Raw genomic sequence first — 23,374 nt, 5'->3', positions numbered from 1 at the left:
TTTGAACTTCCCAGGTACTATACTAGTAAGAACCGGATCGGCGGTACGGGTTACGGCGTAGAAAAGCCCTGCACATTTTCTTAATTACGTCTCTGACATTTATTGGATTTACACACAAATTTTAAGGCCCCAACAGCACAGGTCTTAAAGTCACTCTTGAGGCCCTTAAATACGATGCTGTAGTTTTATAATCTAATTCTACACAGGACTAGCAGGATTTATTTTTGTGTTTTGCTTTACGTTCCATGCTCCACTTTTTGCAATGTATTGAATCAATCTTAAATAGAATAGTTTCTGGTAGGACTGGGTTAAAGGAACTGTATGTTAAAAAATGTATTTCAATTAATCAAAAAATGCCCCTGATATGTCACTAGACATTAAGAAATCATGTTCATTTCAAATACTTATTTTACTGACAACAGTAGTCCAGCCAGGATATTGTCATTTGAAAGTTGTTGTTGCAGCCCTCAACTGATGTTGATGTTGACATATTGTGTTTTGGCCTGAATCTCCACCCTCCACCTATCGACCAATCATGAAGTCAGTAGTGTTTCGGCATCTGGGTTGCCAGATCTGCTCTAGTTACCACAGCTTCAGCTACAAACGCTCCTGCTGGATCCTGCAGCCGGGCAAGATTTGGCAACCTCGAGTCAGGGGGAAGGGGAGAGGGGATAGTGATTGCAGTACCAGTTTTAGCCACAATCTTACATACACTTCCTTTAAAAATATCAGTTTCTCGGTTTTTAATCGATTCTCATTTTGATGAACCGATATAATTTTTAAATCCTAATAATCTATCTTTTATCCTATGTTGTTTTCATGAATGAACAAAACTTTGTAGTGCATTCAATAAAATACAATAACTTGTGTGCTTTGTTACTTTTGATATGAAACAAAGTCTTTGCTTTCAGATTCTGTAAATTTTATTATTTAATTCAAGCAATAAATACATTTTGCTAAATATATACACTATATTCGTTGTTTCTTCACCTTTCTTCCATATGTAACGTCTTTTAATAAATTTGTCATGTTTTTACACCATTTCAAAAACAGGTAGAAACAAACAAAAAACAAGAAACAAAAAAGTTATTATTATTATGTAATATCATTACAAAAACATATGTGTAATTTAAATACGAGTAGCCTATCCAAATCAGTTAATTTTAAAATGAAAATTTGATGTTTATCTGCTTTCCCTCAGGGCATCCAAGATGTAGGTGTGTTTGTTTCTTTAGTCGAACACAAATAAAGATTTTTCACTCCAACCGTTGTTCGTATAATGCATCTCAATGGGGTGTTTTCTATGAGAGCCACTATGAGAGTAAAAAAACACATACACATTCAAATCCATATTAAACACAGCGGCTCGTGGCGACACATTGATGTCTTTAGACATGAAATGATCGGTTTGTGTGAGAAACCGAACGGTATTTATATAATTTTTTACCCCAAATACAACACTATGTGCATCAGCGGTCTCCACGCCATCACTGCCAGCAAGTGAGATCAGATTACATGATATGGCGTAGAGATACGCGCAAGAGATCACTTCCACCATTTGTATCCCATTGAGATACGCTGTATCTTGTCCTCACTTGCCGGAAGTGATGGCACGGTCACAGCTTTTAAACATAGGGTTGTACTTGGTATGTCTATGTCTATGTGTTTTTTACTTTCATAGTGATTATCATAGAAAACACCCCATTGACATGCATTATACGAGCAACGGTTGGAGTTCAAAATCATTTTTGTTCTACTGAAGAACCTAAGATACCTACATCATGGATGCCCTGGGGGTAAGCAGATAGGTGAACATCAAATGTTCATTTTTGGGTGAACTATCCCTTTAATATAGCGAATAATCCACTTTTGGTCATATTTTGTTTTCTAGTAAACAGCAGTAGCTTGTGAATTGTGCTTTATCTTTGTACTTCTTAAGAAGTGGTCTGCACAGAATGTTTGGTTGGTGGTAGTGGTAGCAGAAGTTGAGCGCTGATGACACCATCTAAACCACAGAATAACACAGAAGAAAAGTGGACTTCTTTAGCCTTTACATTCCAGAAGTTTCAGTGTCAGGCCCTCAATGGGTTTGCAGTTAAATGACCATTCAATTTGTTGTTCTTCCCTCGCTGTACTCCAACCTGCATTGCTCTGCCAACTTTTGTGTTACAAATGAGCCGGTAACTCACCTTTTGCCATGGTGGAGCATCAAAGACCAAGACCTAATTATCTGGTCTCCATCTCCAGGGCTTTGAGTGCTCTTTTGGGAGAGGGGAGGCCTCCCATTCCATTCCTGTCTTTTATTGTGTTCTAATAAGGAGCAGTGAGAGCGTGTTCAAACAAGCAGACTGAAGAGCCAGACAGGGAAGAAGACCTGAGTGTTTCTGGGTTTCGAGTGGAACCTTCCAAGATGTTTAGGTATCATTTAAAACTTCAGAAAGCTTTTTACAATGAGCCTTAACTTTCATTTTTGATAGGCACTGTGAATTTTAAAGCCACATTTTCACAGTCTCTCGTCAACATATGTATTGTACTTGGAGGATAGTTTTACTAGATCCAGACATAGCTTTTTAATACAAGGTCTGAGCGAGGTGGGTCAGGGTGCCTGACATTTTGCAGCCAACATCATACGTCTTCATTAAAGAAGGGAATTACATTGAGCTTTACCACAAAAAAAAAAAACAGTCCAACCGTAAACATCAAAGCCATGAAATAAAAACCACTGGTAGCCATCACTTCTTTCTCCAAACCAACACACACACACACACACACACACACACACACACACACACACACACACACACACACACACACACACACACACACACACAAACGCAAACAAACAAACCAACATCCCCCATTTGCACCTCTAGACTAGACACCTCCATTATCACTGCTAAGTTAAGTATTCACTGAAAAGCAATCAAGCATGTAAGGCATGTTTATGGTTGTAGCAGGCAGCATTTGACTCGCCTGGGTGTGGTTCCTGGAGAAATGGGAAAACTGACCAAATCTCAGGTCGGGATTGTTGTTTTGGGCTTTTATAGCAGTGCAATTAGCTACAGCCTCATCCTGAAGCCTCTTTTTTGCTTCTTTTTTTTACACCCTCCATTTGCAGTTCCCATTCATGTGAATGAGGCTGTAGATTTAATTTGAGAAATTAAAATCTCTCCTCATCTGCTGAAAGGCTCAGTTGAGGGTCGAAGAAAAGTCTGTAGTTATTTCCTGAAGCGGTATTTCCTGAATGCACTGATAATTTTTCTCAGATTTGTATTAAAGATGTGAATTATTTTCTCTTTAGACAGCTGATTGTCTCCTGCATCTGGCTAACTGCCACCCTCAACTTCTATATTATGTACACACAGAGCTCAGTCTGTCTCGAGAAGCCCATAAAATTATGTGTATTGTGATAACAGAATTGCTTTAATTATTATAGAGGCATGCAGTGTGTTGGTGTTTTTGTTGCGGAACGTTGTTACTAGCAGCGTTTTGCAAGCTAACATAGTCGACATGGTGCTAGACTGAAGTAAATTACTGTTGCTCACATTCCAACGCTGACAGAAGCATATTGACTGGTTTCCATCCTCTACACAGCCACAGAAGACATTATCTAAGCTGCTGATAAGGAATTCGTATGTCCAGCTTTTCCTGTGTAGACATGAATGGTAAATAGTTTAAGAGCACAGAGCATTGATCATAAACCACAAAGTTAAACCATTCCCAGCCATAGTAATAAATACAATCCTTTACCAGCTGATTTGTGATTGTTGAATGCATAACATTTTCTTTCACAATAAATACGAAAAAATAAATAAATGTGAATGCACAACAAAAAAAATCATTGTTTATCAGTTAAGGTAAACATCTTACTTTCTATTTTTGTCCCAAAATTCCATGTTGTCCATTCAAATCTTTCTGGTTTTAATGGTTTAAATTACATTTTAATAATCCGAAAAGTATGTTGAATCAATTGAATCATTTGTTAATGTTTTAACAATAGTGCCTTAATGCCATCTGAGAGTCCCGCCTAATTGGGCTTAAATGATTAAATACACATTAATATGTGTCAAAATGCCCATCTTGGCAAGTGTTTTTGTAAAAAAAAACAGTCATGTATGTCTTAAGTAAATGTAAAAAGACTAAGTTGAGAAAGAAAAAGGATCCATGCATTTAGTCTCAAAGTGACAGCAACCTAATATGCCTACTGTCATCTCTCATTAATGCTAGTTAATTAAACAACAAAAGAGTTCACTGCTCTTGAGTGAACCGCTTTTATAATTTTTAATAAGAATAAATTAGTGCTGTCAGAATTAGCGCGTTAACGCACAAGATAATTTCTTTTTGCAGTTTAACGTTTTAAAAATATTTTATGCAATTAACGCAGCATCCATTTTTCTATCATCCCTTAGCTATCTAAAAGTGTTATATTATGTCTTAAATGAAAATTTGTGTGGAGAAAATGAGATGCATGTGCGTCAGATCTGCGTCATGTTCGGCAGCGGCAGGTCGTAAAGGGACAGCAGCGACTAATTAAACTGCGATAATTACAGAAAAATGTGTGATTAAATGTGGGGTAAGTGCTTTCTGCTAACTGTTGCTGATATTTCAAATCACCAAAACAAACACACCCCTACCCCCTAAAGGGTCTCGGCTGTATTTTGATATTTGTCATCTATTTTTTGTGATTTATTGAAATTAGCTATAAGAATTTTGAAATTTCAGCCCTTCTTTTGATTTATTAATCTTTTTTATTTATTTTAATTAGAGACACATGACTTTTCTGGGTGACAATGATGTAAGAATATGAATGTATTCAGACCCAGTTTGTCCTAAAATACTAGCGGCTAAACTAGCATTGTCTTTTCTGTTTGTTATTTCCTTTGATATGCTTGTCACTGAAAATGAAAATGAATTTGTTGAGGTCATGCAGAGTTTCCTTTTGATAAAATTTTTAGGTGACAGGCTGAGAAAATATCACTGTTTCTTATCAGGTAATGATGTAAGGTTTGCCAGAGAACAAGATGTATCGTGAGAACCAATTTTGATGAGGTGAGGCTTGTTTTATAATGATGTCATTCTCTATATAGCTGTTATGAAACTCAAACATCTGTCACAGAAATGCACTAAACACCATGGAGCTTTACTGTCCTTGCTGCTCTGCTACTGTTCAGTTTTATAGCCTCCTTTTTTCAGTTTATTAGTTGAACCATCAGATGATACATTTTGTCTGGTATGAAATGTGCTCTAATTGTGAGGGTGTATTGCTGTTCTTATTGTTATTAATCACTGCATTTTGAAGATGTAGATTTCTAAATCCATCTGAAGCAAGACAATTCCCCTGATGTTTTTGATTAGGCCTGATTCACAAAGCAGGTGCACTTAATTGTCATGTTGGACCAGTAGTATCAAATGAAAGCCATTTTTCTTGTCGCTGCATACATTTACATGTATTAAGTTCTTAATAAGATGAAAGTCCTCATTTATGGTCAGCCAGGTTAATATTTGAGTATAAATTGTTGGTGTTATTATAAGTGAAGCAGAGGTCACTGTGTACTTCAGATAAAGACATACAGTGTTTTTTTTTTATAGGTTTAATGGTCTGTATGAGGCACATGAATGAATATTTTATCACAGCACATTAAACCCCCTTCTGAATTTAGGAGTTAAACCATTAGACAATTTAAAGCAGCCTGCCAAAGCAATGGCCTCACTCACACTCAATGGGCTGTTGACTTTTAAACCAGGCTGGAGGTGATAAAATACATTTGTAATGTAAATGTGTAAACTTATAAAGCACTGAATTCTCTTTTTCTGAAAATGTATTTAAAAAACGATTGCATTTCAAAACACTATTTATATTCCAAGTTGCATGTGTCCAGACAGAGCTAGGTAAAAAAAAACAAAAGATAAAGGTAAGCGGCAGGGTGAATGAATGCTTTAGCTGTGCTGTCATGTTACTAGCCTCAAAAACACATGTATGTACAGCAAGCGGAAGGCTTTGATGTCACTAATCATGCCTAGAGTCACTGGGTTTAAACAGCAGCAAATGGTCTTTGATGGCCTATAGGCTCTCATTAGTAAAAACTTAATTAAAACATTAGTGGAGCAGAACATATTTGCTCTGGAATCATGTTTTAATAGAGAGTGTTCAATTTTAGAGTGATTCGGTGCTTTACAAGTTAACTGTGATAGTCATAACACAAAAACAAGTAAAGTGATTGTGATTATGGAATCATAGTGTTTTTTGGATTTGTACTATATCAGTTATTCTATTCGACTACAGGGCAATATTTCTTTTAGACATAAATTTTTTTTTTTTTTTTTGCTCATTAAACAGCAACTGCATTCCGTCAGTGAACAGGGGCCCAATACAGGGCTTCACAGGCCATTGAACATTGTCTTCATTGGGGCTCTGCCGCATGAGTATTTATATTATATAAAAGGGGCCCGGTGGAAGTGTTTCAGAGTTAAAACCTCATACGTCTCCTTTGCTGGTTGTATCATATAGACATATGACACGTTACATCTCTCTGGGGGATGGGTGGTTTTTCAGGCTCCTGGGTTGTATATGGTACAAACTTGCTCTGTGTCATTTTGTTAACCTCTTCCTTTTTATTTAAACTGTGGAGTTGTGGCATGTTTGAATGTTAGAGACACATCCAACTGAGTCCAAATGTCTGAGACCTTAGAAAGACCTTTAGGATAAAAATAAATAAATTGAAGTAATGAAGTAAAATTAAAATATGTAAAGATCTGTTACACAAACTTGTCATTAAAGCACCAACTACCGAGACACTGAGAATTCATGTTCTTGTACAAAACATAAAATATAAAGGTATATAAATTAAATAATAATTGCTGCAACGTTTCAGTTAAGACAGTAAAAAGCTCTTCTTTTTTGTTTATGAATAAAACATGTTATGCTATCGTTGGTGTGATAACAGCAATCAAAAATGGTCTACATGTTAACACCTATTGGAAGAAAAATGCCAATTGGTTATAACTGCTGCTCCCTTATCAACTGTACTGAACCATGTGATGTAGCCATAGCTGCAATGACACTTTCGTACCCACTTCTTCATTTTGCAACCGTTATTTATAATTGCCGTTATCACGGTTTCACATGACTGTAATGCTTGTCAACATAAATGTTGAAAAACATATCACAGTGGTTTCTCACTTTATCCTCTCAGTTGCTACATACTGTAAGGAGACTGAGTAATCAAACAGGGTAACCACAGACTGAAGTGTTTCTCTTAACACATGCATCTTTTTTTTCATTTGCAACAAAAACAAATTATCTTTTTACTTGTAAAATGCCATTTATAAAGCATGAAGATTGACTGCGATTATGCCGGTTACTTCATCCTGTTTTATTATTTAATATTTTTTAGAAAACTTTTAAGAAGGGCTGTACACGGACAGAAAAGACTGAAAGATGAAGGATCTGTAATGTGGGGTCAAAAACGTGTTTACACATCCTTAGTGTTCTTGGAAGAAGAAAAAAACATTACTACTAACTATGCATTTTCCACACTTGTCCAGACATCACATGCTTTTCATTTAGCGTTAACCTTTTTCTTTTGTCCCAACACATTCATTCAGGACAGGAAGCATTTCAGGGGGGAAACAGAATTAGCTGAGGACATTAAGCACAGGCTGCATTCTTTACAGGCAGCCAGCGTGAAACAGCATCACAATATCAAATGCTTAATTGTTGATTCTCCAACACTTATTAACATTTTACTTTGGTCATGGTGTTCTTTGTGCCTTCTCAGGTTAGTCATTCAGAGGAACTGGCTATAATTTACCATGTGGTTTAGGTTCTATTTGGTCATGTCTTGCATATATGTATGAAATGATATGGTGATACAGTCTCCTTGAAGTCTCTTTGATATCGTAATTGAAAATAGTGAAGAATGTTCAAAAATGTTCCTTTGTTTTAGCTTCTTCAGTAAATCTAATGAACTGGAATTGGAGTGAACGTTTCTAGTCATTTATAATGTGTAACTGCATTGTACTGTCCGGAATTGATTCAATACAATTGTTATAGTGATTTTAGTGTCACTTTACATTAAGGATGCGCAACTTATCGATATTGGATGTTTAACTGTGCATGCTCATTTTCGATATTTTTACATTTAGATTACCTTAGCTGCTGCCTAACTCTCACTAAAGTAAAATACGTAGGCCCGGTTTCACAGACAGAATTTAAACCAGGATTAGGCCTTAGTTAAATTAGGGCATTTAAATAGCTTTAAATGTGCCTTAGGAAAAAACATTACTGATATGCATCTTGTGACATATTTTAAAATATGTGAGTGCACGTTGCTTTTAGTTAAAACAGCTCAAACATGCTTTTTAATCTGGAACTAGGCCTAAGCCTTGTCTGTGAAACTGGGAGATAATATTTAATAATTTAAAGTCATGTTTACTACAAGTAATTTACTAACTCTCTCAAATGTAGTCTTTAGCTAATCTTAAAATGAATATCCATTTTTCACATTGTATGCAGTATTACAACATTTCGATATCAAAATGCATTCTGTGTATTCTGTAATCAGATAAAGTATAATAAAACGTAATGAGCCATTTATCAGGTCATACGGTGAAAACAATTATTGGACAGAATTTTTTTTAATCTGTGCATTTAGATTGGGCTTGTTTTAAAGTAAAACCACAATTCATGCATCTAGGCCTGTAACAGAGGTTAGAACCCATAACATACAGTGAAAGAGGGATGGGGGGGGGGGGGGTGCTCTTGTGAATCAGACCTGACCCCTGTGCATCAGCAAAACTGAAATATGGAGCAGCTTCCATGCAGCCGGGGGACCAAAGGCCTCATTGTTTGGGCCATTGAGTGCTTCTGCTGAGGTTGCATTTGCACTATTCTGTGGATGCGGCCTCGTTCTCCCATTTGTGTTGTATGCAACGATTAAACATTTGCCTGCTTCGTTAGTCCTGCGTTCGGCATGCATTACTGACCTGAGCTAGAAGGAGCTCTCTCCTGCCGTACAGCGAAACTGAATATCTAGCATGTTAGCATCGCAAACTTTTTAAAAGTTACGAATGTATAAAAGAGCATTTACAGGGAATTCGTTTTTTTTACTCAACCCGACAATAAAGTGTGAAGTTAAGTAGGAAAGGAATCGGGATTTGGTTATAACGATCACACCTGTTTTTGCTGCTAGCGGGGCTCTGGGTATTAGCTCTATTTTTAATGACAGTGCTGGACATTCCAGTTTTCATGTGGGGATAATTAGAGACATGGCCTTGGGCTTGGAGGGTAAACATCACACAATTACAACAGGATGGAGGAGGGGCCCCAGTCACTGGACGAAAGAAATGATGAGGGACAGAAAATTTTAATGATGGGATGGTGTGGGAAACCGCCACAGAGATTAAAAATCCTAAGAGTTTACGCCACTGCTAACTGCCAAACTCTAAAATTAAACCCAATGTATACGTCCAGACAAATAGACACTGTTAGTCAGAACAGAACTGAATGTTCTTTTATGTTCCCGTAGATGTAGCAATGTTCTTATCAGTTGCGGGATCGTGTTCTAAATGTGCTCTGTGGCAAAATTACACACAGGCATTCTCAACATTGTTTTCTGAGGCTGTCACTGGACAGAGATCGGGGCGTGGCCTATTCGTGTCAGCCGATCATACTGTGCCTCTTCCCTTCCATTGATTGTCATGTAGTTGATCAAACAAACATTGTTTTCTTTTCTTTTTTTTTTTAAGTCATCAGTATCAATTTTATAATGTAGATATGATTATGTGGTGGATTATGTGGGTCTGCCCAACTCACATCTCATTATTATTATTATTATTATTATTATTATTAAATTATATTTCCACAAAACTATAAAGAATTATATTAATGTGTGTTATTTATTCACTATATTAATAAAATATTTATCAAGAATTCATTTTTACAGTATTAATGTTCATTTTGTTGAAACCATTGGGTTAAAACAACCCAATTGTTGGGTCGGTGCATTTTCAACCCAACTTGGGTTGTTTTTTACCCAGCATTTTTTTAGAGTGTATACTTCTTTAGGAAATATTCTCTTATAGACTAGAGCGATATTTTGTATTGGCCATTTTTTGTGTGACATCTTCACTCATCATGCAGATGCAGACAGCAGAAAGACTCCTTGCATCCTCATTACGGTTCATTGCATAAATCATGTCTGACCCTTGTCTTGGCGCAAACACAGGTGAAGGCCAGAGATGTAGCTTCTTTTCCGCTTGTGTCATGTCTGCATTAGAGATCACAATGCTCCCCCATCCCATACACGCACACACAAACCACTAGCCCTTTATTTCCCATGAAGACCTTGAAGATCGCGATGGCAGCAGATGACATTATTATCACTACAGAGCCCTACCTCTTCCCCTCAGCTCCAGAATAAAACAAAGCCCTCGCCTCTTACAAGACTGTGCTGAGTCTATTTTTCCATAAATTAACGATCGGGGGAGGTGATCAATATATCAATGTACAGTCTTTATGTCAGCAGCCTCTCTTTGTGTTTATGCTGTTTGGGTCATCGCTACAGCATAATGATGCGATTATTGATTAGCAATTAAAGGCTAATCCATATGATATATTTTCTCATGACAGACTCATGGCCTGTTTTCTGTCTATTTTCCCAACTAGTACTGGACGGAGACTATAAATTTGATCATCAGCATGGCTTTTGTTGTAAGTGTTTTATTAAAATAGTATGGTTTTAGCCATATGGTACATTTATACCACAAAAATGAATAATAAAAAAATCTTTAATATTTATGACAACTTTAATTATATATCTATAATTATAATTGTAGGCATCTACAATTATAAACCCTTTATGGCATGTTTTTTTTTTTTTTTTTTTAAAGCAAATGATTAATGGACATTAATATATGCATTTCATTTTGGTATCTGTAATTTTCATGCATGAGTCATCGACTTAATTTTTTTTTTTTCAGGTAGTGTAGTTTTGTTTGTCATTGTATTATCTTTCCAGTGTTGTTTCAACATGTAATTTCTAATTTATCATCAGATTTCCTGATGTGTTATGAGCCATTTAATCTGAAAACATGACCCCTATCAACATTTTCATGTAAAGAAACTATTTGGGAGTGGACGCCATCCATCAAACACACGCCCAATACATTTGTCACATTAATTGTACTCAAAAGGCGTTCTTTTGAGCCCATTTATGGGGACACATTGAATAACTGAATTAACCCAGAGTTGGATTAAATGCCTAGAAGCTTGCTTATCTATCAAGATTAGATGTCCCATTTTTATAAGTAATGGGAGACAGGTGGAATGTTATGTTGTAAAACCTGGTTTCATAAGAGCTTATGATATTTTAGCATGGGTTGTAATTAATTCTGAGGGAGTGGCGAGAAATGACATGTGAAAGAGGTCTGTTTTGTTGCTAATTACAACAAGAAACATCATACAGGATAAAAGATTCATGACAAAAGATTGACAGCGATAATGAGATGATTTGGCCAAATGATTTCATGTGTGACTAAATCTGTATTATACAAGACCAGAGGGCATGTGGCTTTAAAGAAGCAAAGATGAAGGGAAAGCTTGTAATAATAGGGCTGAGCCATTGTATAACAACTGAAGGCTACAGTAGGAAAAAAAGAAAAGATTGAGTAGGAGAGGTCGTTAGACTTAGCTAACCTTCAACCTTTCTAGACATATCTCACATAACCCTTTCATACATGCAAACGGAACGTTCTTTTATACACTTGCATGTTTTTTTCCTGCATTGAAAATATTTTGGAGCGCACCCGAAATCTCTTTTTTCAACCAAAGATTTATTTGATTATTTAATGCAACGATACCTGTCGTTCTGTAGTACTGGTGCGTTTGTACTCTGTGAAGAGTGTCAAAAAAAATTGAATAACGTTTTCTCAGCATTGAGCTTTGTAATTAATCACAGACATATCTGTTAAGTGTGTGAACATAATGACCAATCAGATGTGTTTAAAGGGATAGTTCACCTAAAAATGAAAATTTGATGTTTATCTGCTTTCCCCCAGGGCATCCAAGATGAAGGTGTGTTTGTTTCTTCAGTCGAACACAAATGAAGATTTTTAACTCCAACCGTTGTTTGCATAATTTATGTTAATGGGGTGTTTTCTATGAGAGCCACTATGAGAGTAAAAAACACATTCAAATCCATATTAAACACAGCGGCTCGTGGCGACACATTGATGTCTTTAGACATGAAATGATCGGTTTGTGTGAGAAACCGAACAGTATTTATATAATTTTTACCCCAAATACAACACTATGTACAAACGGCACGACCACGCCATAACTTGTACAAGATACGGCGTATCTCAATGGGATACAGTAATGGCGCGGAGACCGCTGATGCACATAGTGTTGTATTTGGGGTAAAAAATTATATAATTAATGTTTCTCTGTTTCATAATTACAATTACATTTCAATTACTGTTACGGTTTCTCAAACAAACCGATCGTTTCGTGTCTTAAGACATCAATGTATCGTCACAAGCCGCTGTGTTTAATATGGATTCATATGTCTATGTGTTTTTTACTTTTATAGTGACTCTCATAGAAAAACACCCCATTGAGATGCATTTTATGAGCAACGGTTGGAGTTAAACATCTTCATTTGTGTTCTACTGAAGAAACAAACTCACATACATTTTGGATGCCCTGGGGATAAGCAGATAAACATCCAATTTCATTTTTTGGGTGAACTATCACTTTAAGTTTGACATAATTCACTAAACACTTCTCAGAACGGATAGCCTGACAAACCAGACCCACATCATGATGTTTGGTCTGGAAACTCACCATTGACAGGGCTCAATCTGAGGAGCGGTATAAACGGTTGTCTTTCAAACTCCCTCTGCATGCGATAGGATAGTATGGGAAGCCAAACAATCCAAAAGTGGGATGAGTCAGCGGGCTGTTACAGAGCTCGCGCCGCGCGGACATGTCATCTGCGCGGTTCAATAGACCGAGCCGCGCGGCCGACTCGTCAGCGCAGCGCGGACGTGTTTACTAGCGCTACCCAATGGGCAGCGCGGCGCGAACCATAAATGCACTCAAATATAGGCTACAATAAAGAAACCCCTCATTCCTTACAAACATTGGTTCTCTGCTGAAGTTTAATTGTTTTTCCCTACAGTAGATAAATGAAATCGGGGATGAAATGCATTTTCTTTTGTTTATTATCTTGAAAAGTCAAGTCAGTGTTGTGTCGATACTGAACTGCACGCTATATGGAAATATCTGTAAAGCAAACGTTAATGATTTTCAATATCATATTCCTCTTGAGAAGCGCCAACCTCCTGGTAATTATATCAGAGTTTATATGTTCAGGTAATTCATCTTATTAGCCTATTGTATGAAGTTTTGCATTCAGCTATTATTTGTAGACTAAATTACATTTTTTATTTGCTTCCGACGCCCATGACTGTAATACTTAAGCTTTTTATATCTGAATTCCATAATGATAGATAGATAGATAGATAGATAGATAGATAGATAGATAGATAGATAGATAGATAGATAGATAGATAGATAGATAGATAGATAGATAGATAAGGCTATATAATATCATAATATTGATAACAAAGTCATTGAAGTTTCTGCTTCAAATGAACTTGTATCGGTTTAAATTGTTCATTACAGCGCTGGTGAGGATTAGTTCCATAGACCGTGAAAAAAACGGATTAATTTGCGCCGCGCTGCCCATTGGGTAGCGCTAGTAAACACGTCCGCGCTGCGCTGACGAGTCGGCCGCGCGGCTCGGTCTATTGAACCGCGCAGATGAGATGTCCGCGCGGCGCAAGCTCTGTAACAGCCCGCTGACTCATCCCACTTTTGGATTGTTTGGCTTCCCATAGGATAGCGCTACACCAACCAGAGCAACGAAGGTGAAACAGAGCTAATTGACAGATTAAACTTTCGCTGTATCTGGTCGGCAAAACTCAGAACACATCTTCCCTTTTTCAGAATGACTTCAGTGGCGTTCTTTGTTCTTTTCTCAGAGAAAAGCTTAACTCCAAGTCTTCCAGAATCGCAGTCAAAACTGATTCGAAAGACTGCTGTTCGCCAGCTTCTGTGTTTACTAGAAGCACGCAAGCGCCACTCGGCCGTCATTATGTTAAGCCCCGCCCACGACTCTATACACGATGTGATTGGCCTGACCAGAGTTTGGTTTTACAGCTCAGAACTTTATTGAGAGTTGCTAGACTACACTTGCGGCAGATTAGATTGTCTGCCGCTAGGGCGCATCTAAATTTCTAGGCTGCAGAACGGCAAGTTTTTGTTCAGAGGGAGTTCAGCACGCTCACAAATCTTTTGATTATGAATAACAAAAAAACACGATGTCAACAAGAGATTCATTGCATAGCACAGAAAAGGCGTCATTTCTTATTATAACGGGAGATTGTGCAAGAGTGCAGCTTTGTGTATCTCGCATTGAACTAAAGTAATTGACAGCATCAGTAATTATAATGGCAGTGATATTTGCTCTTTTTCTGTATATAGATATTTGTCATGCTTCTAACAACACAATGCAACATTTCTGGATTGTGTAAATTCTGCATTTACTCACATGTTGTTATGAATGTCCGTGTTTAGTACAGTATGCAATATTTATTGTTGTAAATCTGTTGATCGTACATCCATTGTGTCTTTTCAGAAGAGAAGACTTAGAAGATACAGAAAATTTAGATTAGACACTCGACTGATTATTATTACTAGTTTAAATGACATGAGATGTTTGCATGATGACATGATAACAGAGTTAAAAATTTCAGGTGAATTTTACCTCATAAATACAGTGATCTGAGCCTTGAATAAAACTATCCCGAATCATATCATTTACATCAGTAGTACATATCATTGCATTATTATGTCATGAAATATCGATGTATCGTTACACCCTACAGATGATAATAACGTCTCAAATACTGTCTGTATGAATGGGCAATGGCAGTTAAGTCTCTATTCTCTTACCAGTCACGGTAGCGACACTGACCAAAGTAATATGAAAAATGGCAACGTCCATAAAACTGAAAAGTCTTTTTATTTTTATTACTTTTCACGTGACAAAAGTCAAATCAAGCACTAATTCAAACCTTCAAGTCTTCATTAACTGACAGCAGCTTTTATATCTGGGTGGAGAGCGGAGAATTTGAGTCGTGCATAGAACACAAAACAGTGACTGGATCTAAGCCTTCAGAACGCTGTAAGTTACCTGTTCTGTTCAGTCCTTCGAGGTCAGATACGAGTAAATACATCAAGACACTGGAGAGCTGCTTTAGTAGAAATTGAAGTGGAAATGTTTTTTTCATGTTTAATACTGTAAAGCTGCTTGCTTTAAAGAAATCTACTGCATTAAATGCTGAATTGCAGAGCTTGCACAAACATATCCAAATTATGATGATCAGATGCTTTCTTAGCTTCTGTTTTTTCATCGCTGTCATTAAGGCTCAAGCACCAAGGTGCAAGGACCCTCTTGGAATTGCTCCATTTATTATTTTTGTTATGTTTATTTTTTTATTGAGAGGAAAGCATGCAATACATGTTTATATCTATTGATACATCTCTAAATACCCAATAAACATTTAATTTCACATTCCTTTCAGATTTAATTGAATCCAGCCCTGAGATTGTCTGAAGTGTGCATTTGTAGCCTGCATTAATGTGTTTCTGTGCGTGACGGTCGCTCTGTGCAAAGTGAATGCGAACAGGAGAATTTAGCTTCACTGGAGATGCAACATATGCAACAATGATTATGATCACCAGTGCGCAAAACTTACCAGATTACTGAGTGCCCTGTCCGCCTAACAGTGTTTACTTCCTTTTGATTCATATATTTTTTAAACATTTACTGTATTTGTGAAAAACACTGTAATATCATTGCAGAATCAATAAGTTGTCATCTAAAGTATAAGCATGTTTATTTTAAAGATAATTTTATTTTAAAGTCTATTTTATATCGGCCAACTGTCACCCTGCTCTCAAAGATATTGACATTGGCTATCAAAAATACAAAATTGGCCGACCACTAGGTATATATTTTTACCCCTAAACGAAGAACAAAAAAACTGATGTTTCACTAAGGCATATGGTCTGTTTTACTTTGCTGCATTTTCTGGCCAAGGATAGTCTAAGATACAGCTGACTGACATGTAAAGCAACCAGTCAATTAATTTAGTTTTTATTGAAGGATGGGTAAATCTCATTCAGTTAATGGTTTGATGGAATTAAGGTACTGGTACTACTACTGATATTGAGTTAAAGCTATATCAGGATAAGGCATTGTAACACTTGCGAGTTAGGTTTGCTCTGTCAATAAAAAGGAATAGTTTATGTTTTTAGAATTTTACTTTTTCCAGTAACCGGTTAAATTTAACAACACTGTGTAAAAGAGGCATATGCACTCTGATGTAAACGATCCCAACAAGGATGAGAAGCATGATGGCACTTAAAGAAAGGCAGAAATAACACAGTTACCCCTAACAGGCTACGTATGCTCTGATAAAAGCTTTAGCAGTAATCGTGATAATACATTTTGTACCGTCACATGCCTGTGCACAAGCGACAGATTTTGATAAGTTGATAAATACTTTCATGTGATTGTAGTTTAAACAAATGAAAATATATTTTGTGTAAACTTTGTGTCATCAGAATTTCTAGATGTTTTCAATTTGATAGACCTTGGCAAATCCAGTGATTAGTTCTTCCTCAGAAGCGCTTATTTTATCAGACCAGTACCTTGTAAAGGTCTTGGTTGGACTGATAAAATACCTGTGTGCATAAAGCCAGTCAATCAGATTACAGTTTGCCAAATCATGCAAGCTTTCAAGTTTTGTGTGTGTTGTTCATTAGACACTCATTGAACGGACTGTCTGCAGCTGAGACTAGTATACTCATAACAGCATATCAAAAACATACATATTTATATTTGACTTGTTCGCAACATCAGACAGAGAGAAACACCACAAAAGACCTGTAAAACTTAGTGGTATTTCCAACATTTTTTTTATTGTTTTCTATAGTTAATCAGTAATCAAGAATGCAATGTACAGTTTGGGTACATTCAGATTTTATTCTGTATAATAAAGCTTTATCAGTTGCTCCTTGGTCATCACTATAGAGTTTATGACTCTATCACTTTTAATAGTTTTAAGAAAAAGGCATGATAGCCGACATTATGTAGCGCCTGCCGTTATATTCTCTATACATCCTATCAAAGGCCAGGTTTGAAAATAGAAATTAAGCCACTGCCTATAATGCCTATAATCTGGGACCAGCATACTGCCACAAGGAAATACAAACCTTTGAAGGATGACTACATGCTTTTACATTAAATTATTGATGGAAAACACACATGCAAAAAATATCCTGGTCAGGTGATGTATAATTGATGGGGCTCTGCTGGAGTGACTATGAAGATTTGCTGTGTTTTTCACTTGTAATTAAAGAGCGAAATGTGAGTGCTGAGCAGTTTTCAGCCTAATCCCTTAATTGTGCTGTGGGGATTTGCCATTAAAGTGTCTTAAATTCTGTCAGACAGCCCATATTCTCTTTTTTTCTCCTATCCCTACATGGGGTCAATCTGTGGCTAGCACGGTGAATTTCATTAACGCCAAAGGTAAAATTATTAGAAGCAGATGTGAGGAAATAACAGATATAAAAACTGAGAAAAGGTCTTATTCGGGTGCCTTTTTACATGGAACTTGAGATTAGGCAGAGCAGCTTCAGGCGTATTTTGCGATCTTATGGACAGTGTCCATAGACACTCAGTTAAACAAAATGGTGAAGGACAGTTGATGGACCATCCCCACATTCTCCACCGTGGCATGTCACCATCTTGATGAAAGTAGATATGTCCATACAGCATACAAAGAATTCAAATTTTAGCGAAATATTTCAACATAGTTAAGATTGAAGCGAATGAGATTATTTCATGTAAGTACTGTTAATTTTATGTAAATCAGAGCAGAATTTATCTCACAAAAACATTAGCTACGTCAACATGGACACCTTTTGGTTGAATCTGAACATGGCGTTTACATGAATGCTAAATAAAGGGATCAGGTTGATGTTCACGTTTATATGTCATAAGCTTCCAGACAGAATTTATTTTTTTGACATGCGCACACTGCCCAAATGTACAGTTTCCCACTGTTAGCGCAAACTAAACATTCTCCTTTATTGCTTCTTGTCTTTGTTTTAAAGAGCAGACTTAATATTTATCTATTTCAGGTCCTAATAAGACGACAAGCACATGAACCATTGTGCAGTGTTGCTTATATTTATCAAGCCGTAAAAAAGCATTTGAACAGATCAATTTAACACTACCTAAAAGCTTAAACTAAGTTTGTCATGAACAAAGTGATTAAGAGCAGCATTTATAATAAAATGATTGTCATTATTGTTATTATTTTATCTCTTTTTGTGTATGTAAAATAAGGTAAATGAATTATGTTTTTTATCATTCAATGACATGCTTTTTAAGAATATAATAATAATTACTGTTGTTGTTATTATTATAATTATAACCTATTATTTTATTATAATTATTATAATAAATGTTTTAATAGTTTAATAATATTTTATTATATTTATAGTAATAGAATAATAATCAACATTAATGTTCAAGTTAGATTTATTCAATGTTCATTTTATTTGTTGGGGTGCGGTAAGTGACCGTGATAATTAGTCTGGCCCGAAAAATAACCACTGTTCCAAACTGTGAAAAAAAGACAAGGGATTAAGCTCTTTTATTCATTGAAAATGTAGCTTGTTACTTGAAAAGCTACACTTTTGAAAATTAGCTGAAGTATTGTCATAATATATCATTTAGTAGTTTGTTTTAGTTTTGTTTTAACCTTTAATACAACCTTGTTAAATATATAATAGTTATGTGATGACTATCCCTTTAAATTTCAGGTGCGACAGATTTTTGAATTGACACAGCAGTTTCATACACCATTACACCCTGACAATCTGATTTAGTCTGGGCAAAGGTCCACGCTCATCACAGAAGGGCCTTTCTCACACCTCCCACGTGGGAGTTAAAGGGGCATCCTGCACTGGCCCTGTAAAATAACACTTAGCTCTGCCAGTACATGCTCAACTCACTGCCACTTAATCCAGTCCGTCAGCTCAAGTACCCGGGCAAATCCCATTAGGAGGAACTCCATCAAGGAAAGACAAAGATCAGCTCTTCATATTAGCTTACACATCTCATTATGTCAGCTGAGCTCGCTGCTGTGTGTGTGTGTGTGTGTGTGTGTGTGTGTGTGTGTGTGTGTGTGTGTGTGTGTGTGTGTGTGTGTGTGTGTGTGTGTGTGTGTGTGTGTGTGTGTGTGTGTGTGTGTGTGTGTGTGTGTGTGTGTGTGTGTGTGTGTGTAATGGAATGAAAGCAGTACTGGCAGTCGGCCAGTTTGGACCAGTGCCAGCGTGACCAGTCGAGTTGTTCTCTAATTAACTCCTGCTCCCTTGCGCCTGTGCTTCTCACACACTCACACTCACATTCAAACACACAGAGCCACATTAAGCCCAGCAGTTTCCCAGGAGCTCCAGCACCCAGTGCGCACACTCACACACACACTCACACACACACACACACGTGTTCACACACTCTATCAGTGCCACACACAATGAGGGAGCATCTTGTGATCGATTCTGTTGTCATGGGATTTTTTTCCTAGTATCGATGCTTGTTAATTAGTGGTTTGTTAGCACAGATGGTGATTGTTCCCTTAAAAATATTTATTCCATTAATTTATTCTTAATCTCAAAGTGGTCCATAATACCTGTCGTTGAATATATATATACATACAGCACAAGAAACAAACCTTACATTAGACATAATGTTTAAACATAATGTAGGTCATTATCGCTGACTATAAGATCATCTTGAAGGAGTTTATTTTGCGATAATGACCAATACTGTACATTATCAATTTTTTTATACCGCTGTTTACCAAATGAATGAATTAATAGACATGAAATATTGATTTTAATTAGTACTTCAGTGATAATAAAGAGCACAGATGCTTTGAGAACCATTAAACTAGCCCAGTCTAGGAAGATGTTTGCTAAAGATTATAGAGCTTAGCGTACTGGTTATCAGCCATAAGACTACTTAATATTATTTCAAATAAAGAGGAAGATAGCGTTAAAATAAGCTAAAACAATTCCTTATTATTGTAATTCCCCCCATCAACAAGAATAATACAAGTGTAATTTAACTGGTAAAGTCATGAATTGATCAAATCTTTTAACTATTTTGGCATTGTTGTACATTTTATGAATATACATTTCTCTAGTTATGCCAAGCTTTTAAAATATTTGATCAGGTAATATTTTACTTGTAGACAATAGGAGCCATTATACAAAAATATTTGAAAGCAGAATGCCCCCATTAACAATCAGAATTGGGTATTTGAGAGAGCCATCTAATAAATTACTTTTTGGAACGATCATAATAAAAATATGCTCAAAAGGTCACTAATATTTACACCTTAAGTTACACCTCAGGTTATTTTCCTGTGCCTTTATTTTTACCTTACATCTGTGCTGTTAGGCAGACTTTTGAATGAGCATGCCCATGAGTATAACACCGGGTGTGTATTATTTGCAGGGTCACAGAGGTCACGAGGTATAGAAGTAAAAGCATTTCCAAACTTTTAGGTCAACAGTCAGTCCCTCTGCTGAGCCTCCAGGTTTAAGCATGACATGTAGCAGCTCTAGACTGCCTAAAGCTCCATTTTAACTGGGTTCAAAGTCATATCCCAGCTCCCCTTCATTGCTTTTGTCAAACTGAGCGTTTTTGTGTGTGTTTTCAGTCACAAAGAATGTCACCCTGTCACCAGCCCACATACCTGATTTGAGGATTGTGAAAGATGTCTCTCCTGGACATTAATTGTATGAACACAAAAAAAAGTGTAGGGTTTTTTCCTACTCTCAATCTGGGAGTCAGTGTCCTTGATTTGTTGGACCCCTCAATGTCAGTCAGGGCAGGTCTGGTTTTGTCCCGACAGCCCTGGTAAAAATGTCTTGATAGAAGCGGAATATTTCAATTGTGTGATAATTTATTGTGTTGTGAAGAGCTCCCTCTACTGAAATTCCAGTGAGGTACTTCTTTCAGCACGAACGCTTAAGATAGAGTGATATACTGAGATCAAGTTTACAGGCATATATATATATATATTATTTTTTTTTTTTTTATTACTTATTTCCTGCTTCTACACATTCTAAGTTCTACAAATAAATTAGATCATAAAACATGCATTATTGTCAATGGCATATTTTGTTTGTAATTCATGAATCACTCAAACATATATATGTTTTTGCCCATACATGTTGAACCGGTACTCGATGAAGGTTGAGTCAGGGTGTGATCGCAGAGTGTTGCAGCAGCCTTGGGGGTTTGACACTATAAGCAGCTTGTGTCATTCGAGTAGATCAGTAAGGAACGACAGACTGGCCTATGAATGACATAAACGTGACTTACGTGCACATAGTGAGGTTTAAATCAACAGTTGATATAATTGAGACTTCTTTTTCTAGTTTAAAAAAGAACAACGTACATGAAAATATAAATGTGGTGTGTTTTACACTAGGGAGTCAGTTATATTTAGCATTTTTCTAGTTTAATACACAGTTTGTGTCGCACATCATTATTGCATTAATTGTAATTGGAAAGGGAAGCTTAACTCCACGTTTTATAAAACCTTTCTATCACATTCTTCGGCAGGATTTGAGAATATGTCATTTAAATAGTGACATGGAGATAGGAGACAATTGTAATTGTTCATTTTACAATTTACTTCCTAAACTAAAATCTAAATCTTTGTTCATTTCCAGGTATAAATTCGATTTTGAATCTCAGTTTAGCTATTTACAGGTTTTTGGACACCACTGTGTAATTTAACTAAGTAGATTATGCCATATAATCAGTGATTCAAATTCATATAAATCATTTCAGTCACACCAAGATTTAGATTTATGCGAGTCTTGTGAGACTACATGCATCAGTGCTCTGCATTCCTGCAGTCATGATGCTGGGAATAGACCTAATATGACCGTAATGGACCACTCAAAGGTGAAGCAGAGCTCTAATGTATTTTCCATCTGTTAATATTTAATGCAATGTTGTAGACGTCATTACGCTTTTGACTTAATTACCCCTTTACTGGTCACCCCAGCTTAGTGATGACCTCTGCAACTGACAGTGTCACAATTACATCACTTCAATCTTAATGAATCTCTAATTTACTGTTGTTAGCTCCTGGAAAGTGAAGTGGGCAGATTGAAAGTGAGCAATGTATTTAAGATGGGGGGGGGGGGGGGGGGGGGCAACACCTGGTATTGTGTAAAAATGAGACGTGCTATTTTAAAAATGCTTCTGTAACGTTGACAAAATATTTCAAACCAATTTTGGATTTAGAACGTGTACCGGTATGTATTGTTGTCTTACTTGCGCAACATCTGCATTTTAAATCGGCATACTTTAAGAGAAGCCGTATTCTCATGTTGCACATTCTGTCGCTCAATAACTTGCCACAGAGGTTGATCTGCACACACTGATTAAACCCACACACATGGACAGCCACTTATTTGACAAGAGTAGATTTGTTTAAATTCAAATGTCATCGTTATTGCAATCTTGAAATTATATATTTTTTACATCAGGTGCCGGTGGCTTGACAGGCTGTACTGCATTTTAGAGATTTTCTTTGTTTGCTTGTCATATTTCGAACAGAACATGTTTTATTGGTGCTGCATACCTTGGAAATGTCACATATGGGTAAAAGCCTGTTGTGTCATTCACATTTTAAGCCCACTGTACCTTTTTTTCCCCGAGGCATTGATTGCATTGGTCCTTTAATATTGGTGACAGCTAATACACTCCTAAATGATCAGTTATTATCTCCGGGGCCTTGTTCCATGTGCCCCGCTGTTTCCAAAGGTCATCCCTCTGTCTTCCTGTATCGACCTGCTCGTCTGTTAACGTGGCCTAAGACTTATTGAAAGTGAAGGTTGAGGAATATATTTCCATCAGGTTGCAGTCTTCTCCTTCACGAGATGGCTTTTAAAAGGCTCTTTTGAGCATGTCCATTCAGAGAGAGGGGACAGGATGAGAAAACATAATGGATATGCCAATAAATTGAAAAGCGCCCTTAAAATGCATGCGGTTTCCCACTGGTGTGGGTGTATTAGCATCCAGCCTTAATATAATATATTTAACGATAGATGGGATGTCTTGTATATGCTTCACATTTAATAGCTTCAGAACTAATAATGCAAAGCGAAATCCTCACAATACTAACAAAGCATATTCTTTATCAT

At 36.7% G+C, this 23,374-nt stretch overlaps 1 protein-coding gene across 3 annotated transcripts in view; it reads left to right on the top strand.

Annotated features, from left to right (window-relative positions):
• Positions 1-23,374, top strand: part of arid3c (AT rich interactive domain 3C (BRIGHT-like)) — a 194,850-nt gene that overhangs the window by 136,113 nt on the left and 35,363 nt on the right. The gene's annotated exons all lie outside the window — the stretch shown is intronic.

This window comes from Pseudorasbora parva, chromosome 3, assembly GCF_024679245.1.
Source record: "Pseudorasbora parva isolate DD20220531a chromosome 3, ASM2467924v1, whole genome shotgun sequence".
NCBI classification, from domain to species: domain Eukaryota; kingdom Metazoa; phylum Chordata; class Actinopteri; order Cypriniformes; family Gobionidae; genus Pseudorasbora; species Pseudorasbora parva.
This window is presented reverse-complemented; position numbering and strand designations above follow the sequence as displayed.